Source organism: Ambystoma mexicanum, chromosome 3q (assembly GCF_040938575.1).
Source record: "Ambystoma mexicanum isolate Mex_15411 chromosome 3q, UKY_AmexF1_1, whole genome shotgun sequence".
NCBI classification, from domain to species: Eukaryota; Metazoa; Chordata; class Amphibia; order Caudata; family Ambystomatidae; genus Ambystoma; species Ambystoma mexicanum.
In genome coordinates, this window is record NC_090926.1 from 116,148,271 (window position 1) to 116,170,718 (window position 22,448).

Genomic DNA, 22,448 nt, shown 5'->3' on the forward strand with positions numbered 1-22,448 from the left:
CCAGCAAAACGTTCGGGTGGAGCTAAAGGAATGCTCCCTGGTTGAACCACTTGCACTGGTTTGCTCGATGAAACAGGAGTTGGATTCCCCCGAGTCCAGGTAATGGTGTTTGCCCAGCTTGGTTTTGCAGTAATTGTCTAGCAAGATCATCAGTGCGCTCCTTTGACACAATCAGTTCTCTCCTGAGGGCATTAGTCTCTTGGCACGCGGAGTGCACTTCTGCCCTAAGTTCCCCTAACAATAGGGCTAGTTGGTCGGTTTCTGAGGTTTCCATAATGCCCGGGTGGGGATTTGTAGATAGGCTTCGCGTTCTGTTACGCTCACTAGGCTCCCATAGGGGCGTCGGTCGGACCCGGACAGCTACGTTCTCCACCCACGTGATGCGTAGTGCAGCGATGACTGACTGGATCTGCCCTCCTAATCTTGTCTGGTTAACCCGTAGAAATATTCTCCTGCAAGTGGAGAAATGGATCTAGCCACTTGTGGATTCAAGTGATGGCAGCCCCACAGTCCTCCCCAACTAATCACCTCTGAAATGCCCTCACAGCAATCTCACCTTATATTCTTGAAAGATGAGCTCTCCATCCTGTGTGGATTTGCAGGGGCGCGTCGATTCCAGTTACTTCACTGGTTTGAAGGCTCGGGAGAGTTCCGGAGAGTATTGACTCTGAGGTTCCTGGTGAGGACCAGTAAGTATTAAGTTCATAGAGTTCAATATGTCCGATGTTCACTCTTGTTCCCCCCTTCCTTTCTTGTCTTGCAGCTGGCTCGTGAAAAGATGCTCTTGTGACAGCTGGTGGCGCTCAGGTAAGAGTCTGTATTACGCGGCGCTGTCCGGTAAATGTTGCACGTGGAAAACGTGTTGTTTTGTCTCTCTTTACATATGCGGCACATGAAAATATGGAGAGTCACAAAAGGATGCCTCCGGTGGTAAATCAGGTAAGTCTATGGTGGTAAGAATTATATTTGTTGGTTCTCTCGGCTCACCTTGTGGTTTTCTTTTGTCTCCTAGGTGACGAAGTTCGGCGAAAAAATGATTGAGGCAGCGCCGACCCGAAGGATGCTGTGAAGACTGGTGAGTATGGCGCGGCGCTGCAGCTGGAGGTGCGGCGCGTGCAGAAATTATGTTCTTTACAGGTCCGGAGACGAGATGGATCCAGAATGAAATAGAATGCAATAGAAATAAGTTTGTTTTCTAACCTTGTCCCTTTCTTTCCTCTTTGTTTTAGGAGCTCCGGATTCGAGGCGGGCGTGGCAGAAGACTGGATGAAGGCTGCAGGCACGGTGAGCGTTACGCTGCTGGATGCAGAATAACGCGAAGCGTGTGTTGCTGGTCGGGCGTAGTTTAAATAGCCTCAAAAGTAGTCCCAGGACCACACCCGAGTAAAAAAATAGTCCCTGTAGAAAAATAGTCCCTTTCAGGCTTCATGTTGGATTGGAGTCATTTGCAGCATGGTCTGCCTGAGGTAAGTAATGACTAAAAGCCTGGCGCCTTAGGCGACAGGACTGATTTCTACTATGAGCCTGGCGCCTATGGCGCCAGGACTGAACCCAGATAGCCCCTAGCCGGGGCTGCTGAGGTTTTACTAAATGTCTAGATGCCTGCTCCCGGGGCTGATGGGCTTGGTCCGGATGCCTGGGGGTAGGCATCATGACAGTAGGCTTCATACTGGGATATAGCGTTCAACTGTCTAAAATCCATACAGAACCTGGTAGAACCATCAGGTTTAGGTACTAGGACTACAGGCGAACACCATGTGCTTTTAGATGGCACAATGGTCCCCAATTCGAGCATGTTATCTATTTCTTTGGCTGCTTCCCCATGTTTTGACTCCAGAATTCTGTAAGGCCTGAGACGTACACTTTTTCCTTCTTCCGTGGGTATTGAATGGCTAGCCATATGTGTTCGTCCTGGTATTCCTGAAAAAATCTCGGCCCACGGTTTCAAGTTATTGTAACGCTCACCTGGTATCCATGGGGACGTCACTCAGCCTGTTCCGACCTCTTACGACCTCAAACCCTTCCCTGGAGGCTATTCAACTGGAGACTGAGCCTGACACACATGATTGGTAGAGTTTAACTCCCTATTGTCTCTGTGTGCTTGAACCCCTTCTTCCCCAGGGTCCAACCCTTCCCTTTGATCCACAGCTCACCTTGTTTTCTTGGATAGTGTGCTCTCTGTCCTGCTTTCAGCGCAGGGGCATGTTGATTGATGCAGGCTCGTTGCTGCCTAGTTACTTCACTGGCAAGAGTCCGACAGGTAAGTATAATGAGTCTTTTGAACAGTTCTCTAACTTCGTTCCTTTCCTTCCTTAGATGATGGCCGGCATCCGGGGATGGCGGCGTGCTGCTGAGATGAGTAGCGCTGAAGGTGAGTGAGAGCGCGATGCGCGATGCACCCCTTTCGTATTTGCATTGAACTGAGATATTTTTCTGTGTCTTTTAGGTGCCGCGATGTTTTCAGCGTGGATGCCGGTTATGAAGAACAAATGCGGTGGGTAAGCGCGGTATGTGGCGCCTCTCGATGTTTCCACGCTAACGTAGAGTGTATTTTCCCTCTTGCCGATGGATGAGAAGTCCGGAGACAGAGTACCCCCAGAGCGGCTGGGATTCAGGTAAGCGTTTGAAGCTCGTACAGTATTTAAAAATAAGCAAAGATTTTCAGAATGCTTACTAATGCCTTTTTTCTGTACTTTTCCCTTTTCCTTAGGAAGCGGCGTGCCGGGATGGGAATGACACCGCCGAAGATGCCCCCAGAACAGAAGGAGCGATGAATGAGGGGCAGAAGCGCTGCAAGGTAAGGCTGTTCCTAACAGTGTTCTTGTTCTTGCAGGAGCTGAGCGCAGAAGAAAGATGCAGGCCTACTGGAGACCGATCCGAACATGGTGAGTGTCACGCTGCAGATGCAGAAAACACAAAGCATGTTTCTCAGCCTGGGTGTGGCTTAAATAGTCTCTGGATATCCCAGGTGTCTCTGGGCTGAACCACACCCAAAAGACTAGACTGCACATGCAGTTCTGGGAACCGAAATATGTGGGGGCATCCATCTTGTCCCCATCAATGCACTACAAGTCCAATCCCCAATGAAATCCTATGGGAGTGAGTGTGTCTGGTGCCACAAGCGCCAAGTCTGACTCCAAGTGGGTCTTTGGAGGGATGGAGAGGCCCTTGAGGGCCATGTAGGTGATCGTGGCCTGGCTCCAGCCTGACATCTTGGAGGGCTGGGGACTTGAGGGGCAGGAATCATGAGAGGTATCCAATAATTCGGTCTTTTGGGTCTCACTCAACTGTTTGCCAATTTCCACATCTTGCAGGCTACTATGGCTATTAGGGACCATTTGTTCTGAGACTGACATGTTTGAGAGTGTTGCACATAATATGCACAGTGTTTTTTCTTTCCACAACTTGAGCAAGTTAATGTGGTAATTCTAAAATCTATTTTTCCGGTCAGGTTGTTCCACCCCATAATTCACTGGGCCCAGTTTTTTGGTTATCTGATACGGGCCCTTCCACTGGGCCAACATGTTGTTTGTGTGGGTAGGCAGTAAAACCAGCATCTTATCCCCTACCTTAAAAGATCGAGGTCGGCTCCCTTAGTCATAATACTTCTCTTGTCTTTCTTGGGCCCTCCCCAGGTTTTCATGAGCAAAATCTCTCAGTTTACCTAGATGTTCTCTTAGTTCATTAACATGGTCTGTGAGCGTGGTTTCCTCCTGTTGTTCCCAGGTGTCTTTTAGTAATCCCAATATGGATTTGGGCTGTCTTCCGAATAACAATTCAAAAGGGGAGTATCCAGTGGAGGATTGCGGGGTATCCCTTAGAACCATCAACACCCACGGAAAAACCCGATCTCATCCAAACCCTGTGGGACTGGTGGCTCTTCTTATCATCTGTTTAATAGTTTTAGTATATCGTTACACCAGCCCATCCGTTTGGGGATGGTACACTGAGGCTTTCAAGTGTTGAATTCCTAAGGTTTTGCACACCTCCTTCATAACCACCAACATGAAATTACTCCCCTGATCTGTTACTTTTTCCATGGGTATTCCCACTAGAGCAAAGACCGGCATAAGCACATTGCATACCTGTCTTGCTGAGATTCCTCTTAAAGGGAAAGCTTCGGGATACTGAGTGGCGTAGTCCACAATCACTAAGAGGAACCATAACCATCTACTGGTGGGCTCCAATGGCCCTACAATGTCCATTCCTATTCTCTAGAAGGGCTCCTTAATCAGAGGCATTCTTTGAAGAGGTGCTCAAGCCGGTGTATGAGGACTCGTTTTTTGACATATGGCACACTCCTGACAATATTTGGCTATTTCCGCATACATTCCAGGCCAGTAAAAATTCTGCAACACCCTTTTCACTGTCATGTTTTCTGCTAAATGGCCCCCTGTTGTGTGATCATGTGCTAGTTGGATCAGAGTTTTTCGGTATGACTGGGGAACCAGCAATTGCTCCCTCTGTTTGTTGTCCGAGCCTCGGGTCACTCTATATATTAGCCCTTGATTTTCCTTGAAGTAGGGAGTGGTAACTGGGGTCCCTCTCATTCCTTGTGCTTGCTCCCTGGCCCTTTTTAAGGTTTCAACCAGTCTGGTTTCGGTCCGGAACGAGGGAAGATGGTCCCCCACTCGCCAGTCTATGAGGGCAATATCCATTCCTTTTTCCCTGTTCTTTTCCATACTCCTTCTCTGGCTCTTTGTGGTTTTCACCCTTCTTGCCGGTACCCCGATCTCTGTTGTGGCAAATGGAGCTTCCTTTCACCATTTGTCGAATTTTGGAATATCTGTCCCTATTAGCACCGGGGCTGGGATGGTGGGAATAATGGGTACTTTAACTGGTATCTCGTGTCCCTTTAGCCCCAACACAATGGGCCTCATTACGAGTCCGGCAGTAACCGAGGCGGTAAAACCACCTGGTTACCGCCGGACTCGTATTACCATTTGCCTCTGTGATTCCCGGAATTACCGGGGCATTACAACCCCGGTTTCCCGGGAATCACGGAGGCGGAATGGTGTTAATCCCCATTCCCATTGAGTCCTATGGGACTCAGTGGGAATGGGGATCATGGAAACACTGGCAGCATCTCGTAATGCTGCCAGTGTTTCCTCGGCCGCCTGCAGGCGGGCAGTGTTAAACCCACCAGGTCAAACCTGGCGGGAACATCACCTCCCGTCTGCAGGAGTCAGGATCAGGTGGTCCGGAAACAATGGTGGCGGCGGGTTTACCGCCACCGTGATTTCCGGACCGCCTGATTTGTAATGAGGCCCAATGTCTTTTGTAGGGTACCCTTTTACATCCCCATGTACACATTTTATGTCAATGGTTCTCACATTTCCTGGGTTTTGCTCACTCACCTGTGGTTGTATGGCCGTCTGTCTGCTACCGCTGTCCATCATGGCTGGTTGGGGATGTCCATCCACCGTTACCTCGATCACATAGGGCAGTTTCTTCCAATATCCTGGTGCTTGTAACGTTCCAATGTCCATTGGTTCTGCCTTGGTTTTTCTGGCACCGAACCGGGCTATATGGCCCCATTCCCCACATTCAAAGCATTGGGGTGCCTGTCATTTTAGGACGCTGGTTCTGTTGGTGGGTTTAGGGTCTGGTCTATTCCGTGGTTCCTGGGTGGCTCCTCTGTAATAGCTGCGCATGATAGGAGTTTCATTGTGGGGCCTCACTGGTAGTGCTGTGAAGGTGCGGGGTGTTCCAGCTTTTTGATAGGCGGTGGCCACATCTATGGCTTCAGACAGAGTAAGGTGGTGATGTTGCCTTACCCACCGTTGGATGGGACTAGGCAGGGCATCAATGAATTGTTCCAACATCACCTTTTCCTTAATCTGTCCAATCATGGCTGTGTTGGATTGTAGCCATTTCTCTGCTAAATCTTGACTCCTCATCCATCCCCAGTCTTTCCAACACTGATTTCTTGATGTCCGCATATGGGGTGTCCCCTGTGGGATTAGCTGCCTGATATGCACCCTGCATCACTCCAGTAAGCAGGGGCGCTAAAAGGAAAGCCCATCGGTCCTGTGGCCATTGTGCTACTCGGGCTATTCTTTCAAAGTTTACAAAGAAATAACTGGGGTCATCCCCCGCCTGGTATTTTTGAAGTATGGTAGGTGGAATGGCCGGATGTGCTCGTTGTGTCGCCACTGATTCACCCAGAATCCTCAATGCTTCTCTGTCCTGTTCCTGAGCTGCTGTTTGCACTTGCAGAGCCTGTTGTAGGGCCTGCCGATCTGCTTGCGCTTGATGCCCTTGTACTTGCACTAACTGTTGCAGCTGCTGTTGGCCTTCAGCCAGTGCTTTTAACACAGCTTCCATGCTGATGGGGAGTTGCATTCTTCTTAAATCCCAGCGCTGCCACCACTGTTAAGTAGTCAGCCTAATACAAACAAGGTTTTTCTTTCAAAGTTGTTTATTTTCACAACTAACACTTCACAGGTCATTGAATTCAGACAAACTGATGACCGTTCCTTTCACCTCACAGGCCTAGGTGCTGCGACTTGCTTTACTTGCAATTCAGTGGTTTATGCTTTTATAAGTCCCAAATTGTCTCTTATATTTTCCCGGCACGTATAGGCTTTCACCCCTCAACCTGCTCGCCTGCCAGGCCAACGAAATAAAATAAAATAGCAATTGTCCACAATTCACAACTCATAATACTTTTCCTCCGGTTGCCGCTTTTCTTCTCTGGAATGCTGTCTTGAGCCTCGGACCTGTACGGCGTCAATCTGTGGGTTTTCCGCTTCTTCCTAGTAAGCCCACTCGTACTCTCCGCTGGTCTCACTCCAATCGGGTATGGCACCCATCGCCACGTGCTGTTCCTGCAAGAGAAGACCCCGTCTGAGTCTCTTGGAGTTGCTTTTAACCTTTGCCCGCTCCTCCCCCGTAATCAGCCTTGGGTGTTCCCAGCAATGGTTTTATCACACCTGACCCTGATTCCCCACCTCCTCCCTGCTCCCCCCGCTGTGGGCTAACCCTATACTTTGTGTCTGTTCTGGTGGGTCTGATACGATAAGGAACCCCGGTTTTCCCTTTCCTTAGTTTCCTTTCTTTGCCCATCGGTGGGCCCCCTCACTGATGCGGTATTCCGTGGGGCATTCTGTAGTCTTTTCCTGTTTTCCTTTCCCTTAAAGGCCAGCATTGGCACCCTGCTGATCTCTTCCCCAACCCCCTCCTTTTTCCCGTGATCCAGGGTGGGCGCTACTGCTTCCACATCACATATGCATACACCGATTGCACCGTTTTCCCATATCAGCGTAATCTATATGGAGCTCCTGAAACGGTCCAATAGGGTGAGGTAAGGCACCTCGTATTGTTTGCAGGGTGTGACCAGTGCTGTAGGTCTGGCATGTGAGGCAATTGATCACCACTTTGGAAAGAACTTCCTGCAGATTTGGGACAAACGAATCCTCTTGTATTTACACAGACATATGTTGTTTTGACAAATGATACAACTGTTCAAAGGCAACTAGCAACAGTTCATGTGGCATGACAACTTTACATGTGCTTTCTTTTTGACCATACTAAATCTGTGGGGGATTGTGTACACCCTATTTTCTGCCATAACTCCTTCTCCTGCTGTGAGGCTCATCTTTGCAACTCAATAATTTGTGCTACTGAAAGAAAGTGTATAGTGTTGGTAAATGCTCTCCTACCCATGCTATTTCTGAGTACTCAGAGATGTTAAGCACTGGGAGATAAGCGGCATGTTTGGGCGCCATGTCTGCAGTGGCATTGCCGAGTGAAACTTCGTCTGTGTCATTGGTATGGGTGGTGCATTTAACTACTGCCATCATGAAAGGCTGGGAAAGTGCTTCAATCAGTTTATCCAGCAATACTGCATGCTGAACCCGTGACCCGTCAGCCCTCCCAAAACCTCTCCTTTTCCACCTTGTAAGGCTCAAATGCACTGTTGTGGTTACACAGAGTGAATCAGAGTAAATGGTTACCCGACACCCCTGGGAGGCTAGTGAACTGGAGCTCCCAGGCTTTTAAGATGAGATAGCAATACCCTTGAGATGGATGGGGATGCAGAAATTATTTAGACATTAATAATTGAAACAATTTAGGTAGTTACAAAAGGATAACTGTTTTAATATCAAATATCTAAAACAGGGAGTACAACGGACATCAACGGACGTCTCAGCGCAAAATCTCTCAATGCATCTTAAAAAAATGCAATCTTATATAGCAAAAAATCATCTTAGGTGATGTTGAACTGCGTATTACTAACGTCATCCTCAGTGGCAAAAACCTAGTGGCAAGTGTGATATGGTCTAAGGGAATATATCTAAATATCCGACCCATACTCGTCTAAGGCAGTGAAAGAAAGTGATTTTTTTCTTAACATCAGGTGGGCCAACTAAGCCCTTCCCATAATCAGGTCACTATGAACGTCACTAAATATACATCGTTCTATTGGCTAAATAACTATAGAACCATTGATCATGCGGTCCCCTATCATTGGTTGCCTTCTAACATCCGTCAGTACCTTCCCACCTACGTATAGCAGCACACAGGCTAAGCGGATAGGTACTTTTGAGCTTGTTTTAACCATAGCTTCCAACCAATTATCATATCCATCCATCATCACCTCAGAGGTCTGCTGTCAATTAGTACTTTGAACTTGTCCTTGGGATTGTTCTTTGCTCTGGGAAATTCAGGGGAGTGAAGGCACGCTCTGCTCTCGTGCGTAGGTGTGACCATCATGCTCGTCCAACTTCTTCTGCCCACGTGACTGAAGACCATTAAATCGAGCTTCTAGTGTATTAAAAATACTATTTTCTAATAGACCTCTGACATCTTCTTGTTTTCGCCCATGCCTTCTGAACAGGAGCTTAATTCTTTCACACGATTTGTATCCAATGCTAGCTCACCACAGCCTGATATGGCCTTGGCTTCTTGGCTCATCCAGCCTCACCTTTCTGAGATTCACCTGTAATATCACTTATTTTTCTAACTGTGACATACTGGAAAGCGGCCTTACTTCTTTTGCTCAGCTCTGCTATTGTACGTGGTGGAAACATCCATTCTTTACTGACTCATATATATATATGTATATATGTGTATATATATATATATATATATATATATATATATATATATATATATATATATATATATATTGGTGCATGCTGCAATCTATTCACTATAAAGCTAGCCTCAAGAATACTTAGTCTGCTTGCGTTTCATTGCATCTGTACACGTGTAAAACAGCTTAACATTTTCATCTATCTCGTTGCATAAGCTAGTTTTGATCCCAAAATGTCACTTATCTTCGATACTTTCTTGATGCCTTATAGAAATGCGGTCATTCTCTCATGTCTGCATCTCTTCTATACATGTCACCTCTGTTCTTTATGACATCATCACTTTTTTCGATCAGTTATTTGTCCTGTTTCCTTTCAGCATTTCATTCGAACGATTGTCACATTGCCCCGTATACAGGTATGGTTTTCTCAATGGGAACCTTGCCTCCATGATTCTCCTTGGTATCTGTAGTTTCAATTGCTCTGTACGTGTCTCTTACTCTGGCTCCCAACATATAGGCAATATGAGCGAGGTGACTGAGATGGGGGTATTTGGCTCCTTCTCTACACTCCCCCCTCTGAGCGCTTCATCGACCACTCTCCCATCATTCTTCACCTCTAGACATCTGTGTCCGAAGAAATGCTTCTTAGGGATCCATATCTTTAGGACTCCTTTCAGGCATCCAGCTGATTTCACATGCTCATCCTTGTTCCAAGTCATGAGCATGTACTGTCCACTTGGAGTGCAATAGATCCATCTTCCCACATACTTCCTATGGTTCTTTGGATACAGGAATTTTGTTCCCTCAGGTGCATAGATACTAGCCTTCACAAAGTCTCTGACCGCTTCATCTGTCAGATCTCTGGCCTTCCATCCGGGTTCAACGTCGATCATGATTTTCATCCCTCTAGCCTTCTTTGCTGTCTTCTTGCACTGTGTGATTATTAACTTGATGACACAGAATCCCAGCAACACTAACACAATCAGGGCTCCAAGGAACTTGAACAGGTCTGCCATCCATTGTGGAACCCAAGAAAAGAGCCTTCCAAATCAGCTGTCATCTACAATGTCTGCTACTTTGTCTATCATCTGGACTTGTAGTTTTGTTAGCATCTCTATGGCTTCTGTCAAAGTTCAATTTTCATCATTGTGAGAAGGTATGAATGTGCAACATATTTCTCCGACTTTTGCACAAACACCTCCATTCATAGCTGTGATCATGTCCAAGATGTATCTATTCTGAAGGGTCATCAGGTGTATGGTTCTCATCTCTTCTCTGATAGCATTGAATCCCTTGATCTCGTCTGCAGCAATTCCTATTGGTAGTCTGCAGCCATTTGGTGTTTGCTCCAACCTGGATTCTCGGCATAAAGATCAATGTGAAAACTGACGAAGTCTGGCTGAACAGTCTATGTTCATACGGGATGGAGTCAAAAGCTTCTATTGACTTGCAGAGAAATAGTTCTCCCTTTTCATCCGGTTTATCAGCTACACAGATCTCTTCTTCCTCAGGTGTGCATCTGCTTTCGGGAAACTCAATATTCAAGTCACTTTTCAGAATCACCAACGCAGGAACATGAACATTCACCAAGATGCATATTCCTCCCCAGTCTGCGGGTAGTCACTATAGGGCCTTGCTCCACAGGCCCTATAGCGATCCATGATCACTGCTGTTCCAAGACTTATCTTTGGTCCATCAAATATCCAAATACATTTTTTATTCTCTCTGACTTTTCTTGTGCCATTGTTTCTGAAGCACAACTTTGAACTTTCCAAAGGCACTATCTGCAAGGGCCCTCCTCTGTCTTCAACCCAGGTCAGTAGTTTAGCAAGTTTTGGCCACAATGGTTTGCACAGCACCTGTGCATTCCAAACAGTTGATTCAGCATGATCATATATCATCCAGGCTCTGCAGATAACCACTCCTTCTTCCCATCCATTAGGTGATAGCACTGATCCGCAAATCTGCATTTGGCCTCTGTTCTTCCAATGTCAGATGTCTTCTTCAGTTTTCCCTGGACTCTCAAGTCTTTTGTTTACTTCCCATCTGATTGCGACTCCTCTTACTCCAGACCTTTCATATCTGATCTCATGATTCTCGGTATGAGCTCTATCTCTTGTCTTTGTGTCTTGCACATAGTCATCTTCATCTGGATCTGTCCATTCAGTTCCCCATTTGAGATAGGCATCTCGACCCATGAACTGGCCTGCAAAGTGCTATGTGTGACAGACAATGTGATGTCTGGACATTTATTTCAATAGCTATGAAGATCTTTGACTCCCCCATGCTGTAAGGCAGGAGTACACACACAAAGCATTCCTCCTTCAAGGTTCTCCTTCCTACTGCCTTCATATGCTGATACCAAATGTTATTCCTGAAATGTGCCATACTGTCTAGGTCATCATTTAGCTCATAATCATCTTCTCTAGCACTTCTCTTGGATCTCGTCCTTTCTTACAAGTTTCTTTAACCATCTTATGTAACATGTCAGCATAGTTCTTCTTTACTAGTCCTCTTATAGACACATTCATCAGTAGACTAGGTGTGTTAACATGTGCTACCTGTGCAGGAGAAAGTTCAAAAAGTTTCATTCTATCAACATAAACTTTAGGCATAAAAATATCTTGCATAATCTCCAAACGTGATTTCCTTCTAAAAGGCGACCCAGGTTTTGTCGTCACAGGACCAGATGCTCTCATGTGTATCTCTATAGTACGAACAATTACATAAGGTCTTGGCTGCCTTGTAGTTGCCACATCTGTACCCTTTTCTTGTGCAGGAGGATACACAGGAATTTTCTCTTTATTTACATCTACATAACAAGCTGTTCGTACTGTAAGTGAGAGCAGTATTACTATGAACGAAATACACATGTAAATCGTACACAAACATGACCACTTATAGCAATAACTTTTGGCACATCGTAGATGTCTCTCATGATCTGCCATAACAAAGTTGCTACTGATGCTGCCCATTTTTACTTTTAATGAAGCAAAACATAATCTTTAATGGGCAAAATCATGCACTATTTCTGGAATCTGCTGAGTTGGCTCAAACAGTTCCACAATCAGTCTGCAAAGGCTGCGCTCCCTCTCTGCAGCTCTCCGCTGCTCGGAGCTGCTTTTCGCCGGAAACCACCACGAGGCAGAAGGTAAGGCACACAATGCCTCTCATACCCACTCTTCACCCAATGCATGCCCTCTCAGTATAAACCGCCGTAATGCACTGCTCGGATACCGTAGCAACACGCATAAGACTCACTCAACACACTACTACCCGCCAAGCCTCGCAACACGGAATGCGCATATTGGCATAAGATTTGTGCTCTGGTGCTGCTTCTATATACACGCGCTGGCTCATATCCCAGCACGCCGACACCCTCCATCGCCTTTGCACGCCAATCTACTCAAAGGCACATGCCTCCCACTGCTGTCGCTCAGATTATGATGTGCCCTGCTGCCCTGGTTGCCCCAACTGGATTGCCTAGTGTTACTACTGCTGATTTAATGTTGGGCCCTGCTGCCCTTGTTGCCCCAACTGCATTGCCTAATGTTACTGCTGCTGATTTAATGTTGGGCCCTGCTGCCCTTGTTACCCCAACTGCATTGCCTAGTGTTACTGCTGCTGATTTAATGTTGGGCCCCGCTACCCTTGTTGCCCCAACTGCATTGCCTAGTGTTACTGCTGCTGATTTAATGTTGGGCCCCGCTGCCCTTGTTGCCCCAACTGCATTGCCTAGTGTTACTGCTGCTGATTTAATGCTGGGCCCCGCTGCCCTTGTTGCCCCAACTTCATTGGCTAGTGTTACTGCTGCAGATTTAATGTTGGGCCCTGCTACCCTTGTTGCCCCAACTGCATTGCCTAGCGTTACTGCTGCTGATTTAATGTTGGGCCCTGCTGCCCTTGTTGCCCCAACTGCATTGCCTAGCGTTACTGCTGCTGATTTAATGTTGGGCCCTGCTGCCGTGGTTGCCCCAACTGCATTGCCTAGTGTTACTGCTGCTGATTTAATGTTGGGCCCTGCTGCCCTTGTTCCCCCAACTGCATTGCCTTGTGTTGATGTCACTGGTGACAATAGGTTAGACCCTACCGCCAAGCCCAACACACAGCCCACCAGCCACCCTTTAACAAGCCTAAACTGCGCCTTAGTCAATGCACACTCTATCCCTGCACACATGCTCAATGTGCACGACCTCATCACCAGGGACAAGCTTGACCTGCTTTTTATTTGCGAGACGTGGCTTCAAGACACCTCTGGACCTGCCCTCTCACTGGCCATTCCTGACGGCTATACCATATACAGACAGGATAGGACAGGACAGGGGGCGGTGGCGTGGCCATCATTGCCAAAAACTCTCTTGACATTAGAAGAACGCAGGCAGAAATAGGCCTCAACACAGACTACCTACCCATCAAACTTAAAATCTCCCACAATACTACCATTGCATTCCACCTATTGTATCGCCCACCTGGATCCTCCAACGACTTCCAGGAAGCCCTCATCCACTCGCTCTCAGACAACCTGAAAAAAACCTCGAAAGTAATACTGCTGGGTGACATGAACCTAGGGCTCAACGACACCAAGGACTTCAACGCCCAATCCCTACAAAAGGCGATAGCCAACCTAGTCTTTGACCAAGCTATCACCAAGCCTACACACATCAAAGGACGCACTCTAGATTCGGTGACTCAACATAACTGCCCCATTCTCCGCCACACCATATCTCCCATCCCCTGGTCTGACCATTTCTGCGTCAACTTCCACATCGACACTTCACCAGGACCTGTAAAACCCTCCATCCCCCTTCCTGCAGGGCTCTCAAGGAACTGACGAAGTACGCACTCCTCCCGCATTTGCTCATCCCAGCTCTCCTACCCCCTTTCCCCAATGATCCCACCATCCTAGCCAACACATTTAGCCAAGCTATAACCACAGCGGTAGATGCCATTGCACCCTTCACCGCTAAAAAAGCAAAAGAAACTAAACACTCCAACGTATGGTTCTCACAAAAGCTTCCTGATCTCCGTGCCAAAAAAAGAGCACTTCTGGCAATATGGAAAAAACACCCCTCCGAGTCCAACAAAACTGCCTTCAAATCTTTATCCAGAGACTACAAAACAGCCATCACACAGGCTAAGGCAGACTCCTACAACACCAGGATCAGCAATGTGAACTCTGATACTAAGGAAATCTTCACCAATTTCAGGGAACTTGAGACACCTTCCACTCCCCCATCCACCATTATCCAGGATGAGACATGGTGTAACCAAATTCAAGCAGCCATGCTACACAAATTAGATACCCTACATTCTAAAATTCTATCCCACCAAAAAGCACTATCCGCTCTCCTTGAGCGCACAATGGCTCCTCCAGCCCAACCGCCTAACGCTCCCAGTCAAATTCCAAAATTTGAATTCTCGAACATGACGGAATCTGAGGTTATTGCCCTCATGAAATCCATGAAACCATCCAACTGCAAGGGAGACACATGCCCTTCCCACATTATCAGAGACTGTGCCCCTGCCCTGGCGCCCATTATTACAGCCTTCATCAACTCTTCATTTCAATCATCGCATGTACCAACTTCCTTAAAAGAAGCCTGGGTCAAACCTCTCCTAAAAAAAACATCTCTCGACCCTTCCATCCCAGGGAACTACCGTCCCATCACAACCGTCCCCTTTCTGTTAAAGATTCTGGACAAAGCATCCTACCTGCAGGTTCAAAAATGTATTGAAGACAACCACCTCCTTGGCCTTCGCCAGTCTGTCTTCCAACCTCGACACGGCACCGAGACGGCACTACTGGACCTAAAAAATCAAATAGATGACCTTAGAGATGAGGGCAAACCAGCTCTCCTACTGCTCCTAGACCTCTCTGCGGCCTTTGTCCTGGTCAAGCACAAAACGCTATGCCACCATCTCACGACCTCAGCCCACTTCTCCACCAAGGCTTGTGACTGGGTCTCCTCATTCCTTCAGGAGAGGGTAATGAAGGTCTTCTCTGACACCGCCAACGCAACACCCAGCCCTATCAAATGCGGAGTCCCACAGGGCTCCTGCATAGCCCCTACACTCTACAACCTCTTCACGAGACCTCTCTTCAGAATACTTGATGCCCTGGGTATATCATATACAAACTATGCAGATGATACACAGGTTCTCATCCCCCTGTCAGGTGACTACACCAAGGACCTGGACACACTCAGCAGCATCTACGCCACCATTCAATCTTGGATGTCTGAGAATGGCTTTGTCTAAACAGTGATAAGACTGAACTCCTTCTTGTTGGCTACCCATCCACATTGGGCAAACTTGATACCAAATACCAATCCTTCACCGTAGACAATATTCCCATCAAAGTCTCTCAAACTATCAAAACACTTGGTGTGTATCTCGAGTCCAGCCTCACTATGGACAGACAGGTAAATGTCATTGCCTCTTCCGCAGCATATCACTCCAAACTCATCAATGCCATCAGGCCCTTCCTATCACGCCAAAACTGCATCTCAATTGCAAGAGCCATCATCGGCTCCAGACTGGACTATTGCAATGCTCTGTCCATTGGAACCTCCCAAAAAAACCTCACCAAACTCCAGATTGCCCAAAATAATGCCTTAAGAGCCGCTACAGGCATCTCTCGCAAGGAACACATTTCAGGGATCAGAGGCAGGTACACTGGCTTCCCATCAAGGAAAGGGTGGTTTTCAAATCCCTGGCCCTTACACATAAGCGTCTTCACAACCTAGCCCCTCCCTATCTGACTCAAAGGATATCCAGACAAACAGTCACCAGACCTTCAAGGGCAGCCTATGCCAACCGCATCACTGTCCCGCTCACACGCAGAGTGCGCGCAGGATGCACCAGCTTCCCTACTATGGCGGCAACCTTATGGAATAGTCTCTCAGCTCAGATCAGATCAATCGACTCACACTCGACCTTCCACAAGGCCTTAAAAACCAACCTCTTCACCTAAAGCCCCCGTCTTTCTAGCTATGCATGTCTATTGTATCACCCTGTATAGTCGAAGATCTGCCTTGCCACTTGTTACCTATACTAGAGTATTAGTAACCAACTGTAATGACCTATGTGTATTCTCTGTAACCATGCAAATGCACCTAAGCGAATGTATTTAAGTATACCTTTTGGGCCGCTTACTGTAACCCTCAAGCAAGCCTTCTTAAATTTCCTTATAGCGCCTCGTTGCCTTTGGGCTGTAGCGTGCTCTACAAATTCAAAATAAAAATAAAATAAAATAAATCAGCTTCAACAGGCTGATTTATAAAATACTGAAATCAAATTCCCAATAGATGCCAAAAATTGGCCTCTGACCAAACAACATGAAGATCTTTCAGCATGAGACAAAAAATTCCTTACTTAGTAGACCTTTGGATCTGTCCCTCTCGCAAGCCTCATTTAGTCTCAGCGTTCGCTCGCAGTATCCACTCACTTGGACAATGATGTCCCTCAATATTTCATTGAGTGCTGCATTGTTTCTCGAGTCTCTCACGAAAGCTCGGACGTTGGTCTGTCGTCCAAAAAGATGTGGACATTCCTCTATCAGATAACAGAATACCAAATCGGCCAGTCTATATGCATTATCCGGTAACTGGGCCATTTGTGTTTTCCACACTGAACTCAGGAAGCTAAAGGATATGTTCAATGATAGCTGCAAGCATTCTTCTCACAATTGGACCATTCTTAGGACTTTGCAGAAAAGGATGTGCATTAGTAGTTCTCCCCACCAGAGCAGGGTAGGCGTGCAAGATTAACAAAAAAACAGTAAGAACGATCCGGGAAATGTTATCATTGGGTGCCTCTAAACAGGAACTCGTGCGTAATGAATCAGGTTACTGCTCCCTTTTCCAATTGTGAAAAGGAACTCCACATTTGGCATATCTTCTTCTTTTTTTTAATCAAGGCTTAGAGATGCCTCAGTCCAATGTCAACAAATTCATGTGGCTCAAGAACACAATAACTTGCCTTAACTCCTTTTTAAATCACTGAAAAGAGTGTCCCAAAATAAGACACAGTCCAATGAACACTTTGGGGGGCATTACGACCCAGGCGGTAAGTACGCCAACTTTACCACATGGCGGATTTACCGCCCCATTCCAAGGTGAGTGGGGCGGTAAATCCCCATTTCCCATTTTACCCTTCCCCATTTTTGCCCCATAGGGCATAATGGGAGTGGGGAAGGCGCTAATTACGCCACCGTAAATTACGGTGGCGTAATTAGCACCAAGGCGGTTTAGCGCCATGGATTTTAACGGCTGCTAAAAGCAGCCGTTAAAATCGGAATCAGGCGTTAAGGGTTAACGACGGCGTTAACCCTTAACGCCTGAGTTGTAATGATGCCCTCTGTCTTTATTCAGCAGCATCTGCATCCTCCTTCCTTTTCATAGACCTAGTCTGCACATGCTGTGGTTCTTCACCGATGCTCTCTTCGGGTGGGGGTGAGGGTGATGTGGATTCTCCTGTATAAATCTTTTCATCGCAGAGGAATCCAAGCGCATCTGCCTTGCACTTTGACTGCAGACGGCGTAACGTCTTCTACTATGAAGGGGCAGTTAAAACGAGGTTTGTGCCACTTCCTAGTGAAATCGCGGATTAGGACTGCATCCCCTGAGAAACGTTTAGGAAGACAAAGCTTGTCAACTACGGCTGTTGTGGCATCTCCTTCTGTGTTCTGCTTTATCCTACACCCCTTTTACTTGAGCTTATCTGAAATGACAGAGATACTTGAAGTCATACACGTAAGGTAATCCTAGCAGTTCTGCTGTTGGCTGGGCATCACTTATAACCCTAGATGGAGGTGTGAGAGGTGTCCTCATTCGCCTCCCTGTCACTATCTCGTGCAGGGTAATATGGTGGTCTGAACCTGGCTGGTTTCTCAATGGATACAATGCCAGTGGTAGACAATGCAACCATCTTTTCTTCAAAGTCAATTTCAATTTGGATATTCTCTCTTTAAGCAAGCCGTTGAGTCACTCACAGATACCGTTTGCTTGCCGGTGATAACGCTGATGAAAACTTGTGCTTTATACTAAGCAACAAGCTTATTTGTTCAAAGACTTAATTGACAAAATGAGGGCCATTATCTGATATTAATACTTCACATATTCCCCATCTAGGAAATACTTCTCATACAAAAAATGTTGCTGCACAAGTGGTGTCTGGGTGTGTACACGGTCCAGCTTCAATCCAACTTGAAAAGGGACATATTACCACAATCATATATCTGTATCCATTACAGACTTGCAGCATGTCGACATAGTCGATATGTAAATGCTGAAAGGGACCATTAGGTCTCGGATTAACTCCTCTAATTGTGCACAATGTGGACCAAGGAGTAAACCTCTGACAAATGATTCAATTTACTACATAAAATGCCACATGTTCTACTATATTTGGAACAAACCAATCCTCTGCTATTGTTGTGGCTAGGCTCTCTCTAGTGACGTGCGCATTGTAGAGCAGCTGTTCCAATGCCACCCTTAATAAGGCTACAGGTATTACCAGTTTAACAGTGCTGTCTTGTCGCCACAATGCTTCAGAGGGTTTTAAAGAACACCCTCTCAGCGTCCACAAGTCTTTTTCTTCTTGGGGCGCATCCCCTTGGATTTCCCCCAACTGAGTTCTAGACAAATTATTATAACAATTTGGCACACTCATCATCACCACCATGCTTTCATTCACATCAGGTGTATCAAATGACATAATTGCTTCTGTATATGCTATAAGTTTTGCTTCCTCATTTGCTTTTTGATTTCCATGTGAAATAAAATGTGCCCTTTTAGTGTGAGCTGCGCACTTTACGACTGCAATGGCTACTGTGAGTTGTAGTTCTCTAATGAGTCTGTCCAATAAGGCTGCATGCTGCACTGGAGTGCTGTCTGCTCGGAGGTAGCCCCTCCTTTTCCAACATGTTAGTCCAGCGTTCACTATTGAGGTCACATAGACGGAGTTACTGTACACTGTTACGTCCTGGTCTGCATGATTCTCGAGCACGACAATCAGTGCAACTAATTCTGCAGCCTGTCCCGAAAAATGAAATGGTAGTCGTGCACTTATCAGTACTCCAAACCCTCCATTGGCCATGTGCTTTACCACAGCGGCACCTGTATATCTTTGTCCATCATTTTCATCGATTCTTGAAGAACCGTCAATAAAGAAAATTACCTCAGCTGCCAGTGCATTTTCCTTCACCCTTGGGAGCTCGTCATAGAACTCCCCATAGTTCGAACAATCATGTGCGTGCTCACCCTCTACCAGTCGTTTCGCTACAAACATGGCAGGATTCACTATTCTGCATCTGACTATTTTAATTGCTGCATTCAATATGACCACCTCATAGGCAGAAGCACTTTGAGATGTCAACGTGCCTTTAGGTTTCTCCAAGATGGCAAATAATGCATTTTCAACAAATAACATCATAGAACAACCCATTACTATACTGGCAGCATTCTCAATGGCGAAGGTGGCGGCTGCCAAAGATTGTTCGCAAGGGAAGTGACCCTTCCTTACTGGGTCTAAAATACCACTGTAATATGCAAGGGGCTTGTACCCCAACGTAGTTCTTTGCGTGAGTACTGCTGTCATAACAGTGCCATTCGTATTTGAAAACAAAAAGAATTCCTCAGCATAATTAGGAATCCCTAAAACTGGAGCTGTGCAAATTGCCCATTTTTTATTTCATCAAACCCTTCTTCCATCTCATCTGTTCAAAAATGTTCTCTTGATTTGCCTGTGCTTTCTTTAGAGATTGCCATAAGGGCCTTATGTATGAAATGTAATCAAAGACCCATGTTCTTACATAGTTACAAAGTCCCAAGAATCTCTGCATATTCTTTATCGTAACTGGCTTTACTGTTTTTAATATAGCTTCAGCTCTTTCAGGAGTAACCTTCTTTCCTTCGTGTGAAATTAACTGGCCAATGTATAACTCAACTTGTTGACAATACTATAACTTCTCTCTGTCAACTTTATATCCTTTGTCAGCAAGAACAATCATTAACTGAACAGAATCGCATCTGCACTTTCCTCTGTGATGCTGCATACCAATATGTCATCCACCTACTGCAACTCAACACTTTCTAAATCAATATTAGTTAAGTCCATCTGTAGGGCCCTGTTCAAAATCGATGGAGACTCATAATGCTCCTGGGGTAAACAAGTGTTTTTCAAGCAAGTCTGTCTGAAAGTAAATGACACCAAATCTTGCGAATCTTTATGCAATTGGATAGAGAAAAACACATTTTTCAAGTCAATCACAGTGAAATATTGTGCTTCAGCAGGTATATTACATAAGCTTGTCGCAGGATTAGGAACTAGAGGGAACTCGGCCGCTATAATCTGGTTAATCGGTCTCAAATCTTGAATTAAACACCACAACCCTCCTTTCCCTTTTTTAATGGGCTAGATCGCGGTATTACACGATGACTCTAATGTCACTAATATACCCTGTTCCATCATAGCAGATACCTTCATATGCCTCTCGAGACATGGGATACTGTCGTGCTTGAGGTAGAATTGCTCCTGGTTTCAGTTTAATTTTTACTTCGCCAGCACCCTTCAATAGGCCCACGTCTTAGGGGACTTTTGTCCATAAAGAAACTGGTATCTTTGCCATGTCATCATCATAATACTCAGGACGTTTCTGGGCTAACATCATCCTCTGAGGAACTTCTCGTTTAATTGCTCTCACCCAGGATTAGGAACTAGAGGGAACTCGGCCGCTATAATCTGGTTAATCGGTCTCAAATCTTGAATTAAACACCACAACCCTCCTTTCCCTTTTTTAATGGGCTAGATCGCGGTATTACACGATGACTCTAATGTCACTAATATACCCTGTTCCATCATAGCAGATACCTTCATATGCCTCTCGAGACATGGGATACTGTCGTGCTTGAGGTAGAATTGCTCCTGGTTTCAGTTTAATTTTTACTTCGCCAGCACCCTTCAATAGGCCCACGTCATAGGGGACTTTTGTCCATAAAGAAACTGGTATCTTTGCCATGTCATCATCATAATACTCAGGACGTTTCTGGGCTAACATCATCCTCTGAGGAACTTCTCGTTTAATTGCTCTCACCCAATAGGTAATACTTGTTTCAAAGATGACTTCATCATCTGATGGATGATCTCTAAACAGGTCTTCATCCATGACATCAGTCAATCTATATCCCTCCCCAATTGCAATCACGGTGACCCATCGTCTGCCAACATAATCAACTCCATCAAGCATAGCTAATTCTCCTCGTACTATAGCAGCTTGTAACTCTAAAGGAAAGACTTGTCCTTCCTTTTCAACCATAGGTATCTTTGGCCTGAATAAAAGTTCATCAGGTATCCTCACAGTCTTACCCACTAAGCATGGCAGCCATGTCAGCAAAATGCGTACACCATATTGAAACACTTCTGGTTCTAATGGCACTCCTCGTATGGCTATTTGTCCTGCAAGTGCCATAACAAACTCAACTCACGTTTAAATAATAAATTCCTGGTGTTCAGCACACTATGCCCTTATCAGTAAATGAAATTGGCATATTTAATTTGGTCATTAAATCTCGACCCAATATATTGACAGGTGCATGTCTTCAATATAGTAACGTTACAGACATGTCTAAGAATACTCCTACAGAGTTTGAAATGCCCTCCTTAACTGAGTTCATCTCCTACGTCTTCCACTATGGGATTTTAGGTACTGTTCCTTCTGTTACGTTCTTTAAAATGCAGGTATCTAGGCGTACTGTTTATCGTGGACTCCCTCACAATACTTCTTAATTGCTTGGCCTCCTCTCAAGTCAATTTTTATCATGCGACTGCAGTGGCGACTTTGGCAACGTTGGAAGACAAAGTACCGAAGGATATGATAGCAGTTTCAGCCAAGTCAGAGTAGTGGTCTAGACTTCCTTCAACATGGCCGCCTTCATTACTATAACTACGTACTACGCTATCCACGTAGTGAGTTTTATCCGTCTCTCCTTCTGGGTCCCCTCGGCTGCAGTTTGCGCAGCGTCCTGCCCAGCGTTCCAGCTTTGTTTCTCTCGGTTCCTGTTGTGGTCCTTACCGAACTTTAATTCCTACTTCCTCCTCTTACCTTAGTTGCTGATTTCTGCTCGACACTTCCCTTCCCTTCGGAGCGCCGCAACAGTTTATTCTGTGCCCGTTTGATTTTCTCCTTACGGTTGCGGCGTGCCGTTATCTTTCTCTTATTTTTCTGTGTTCCCAGCCTACTTGGGTATCTGTATTGTGGGTACATCTGTACCACCTAAAGACAATCTGGTATTCTATCTGCCTTTCTTCCTTTTATCTCTATTCTTCTTCTTGCAGCTACTTAACTTACTGTGTATCCCTCATTTTTCCGGATCTATCCTCATTTCTATTCAATCATATAAACCATTTG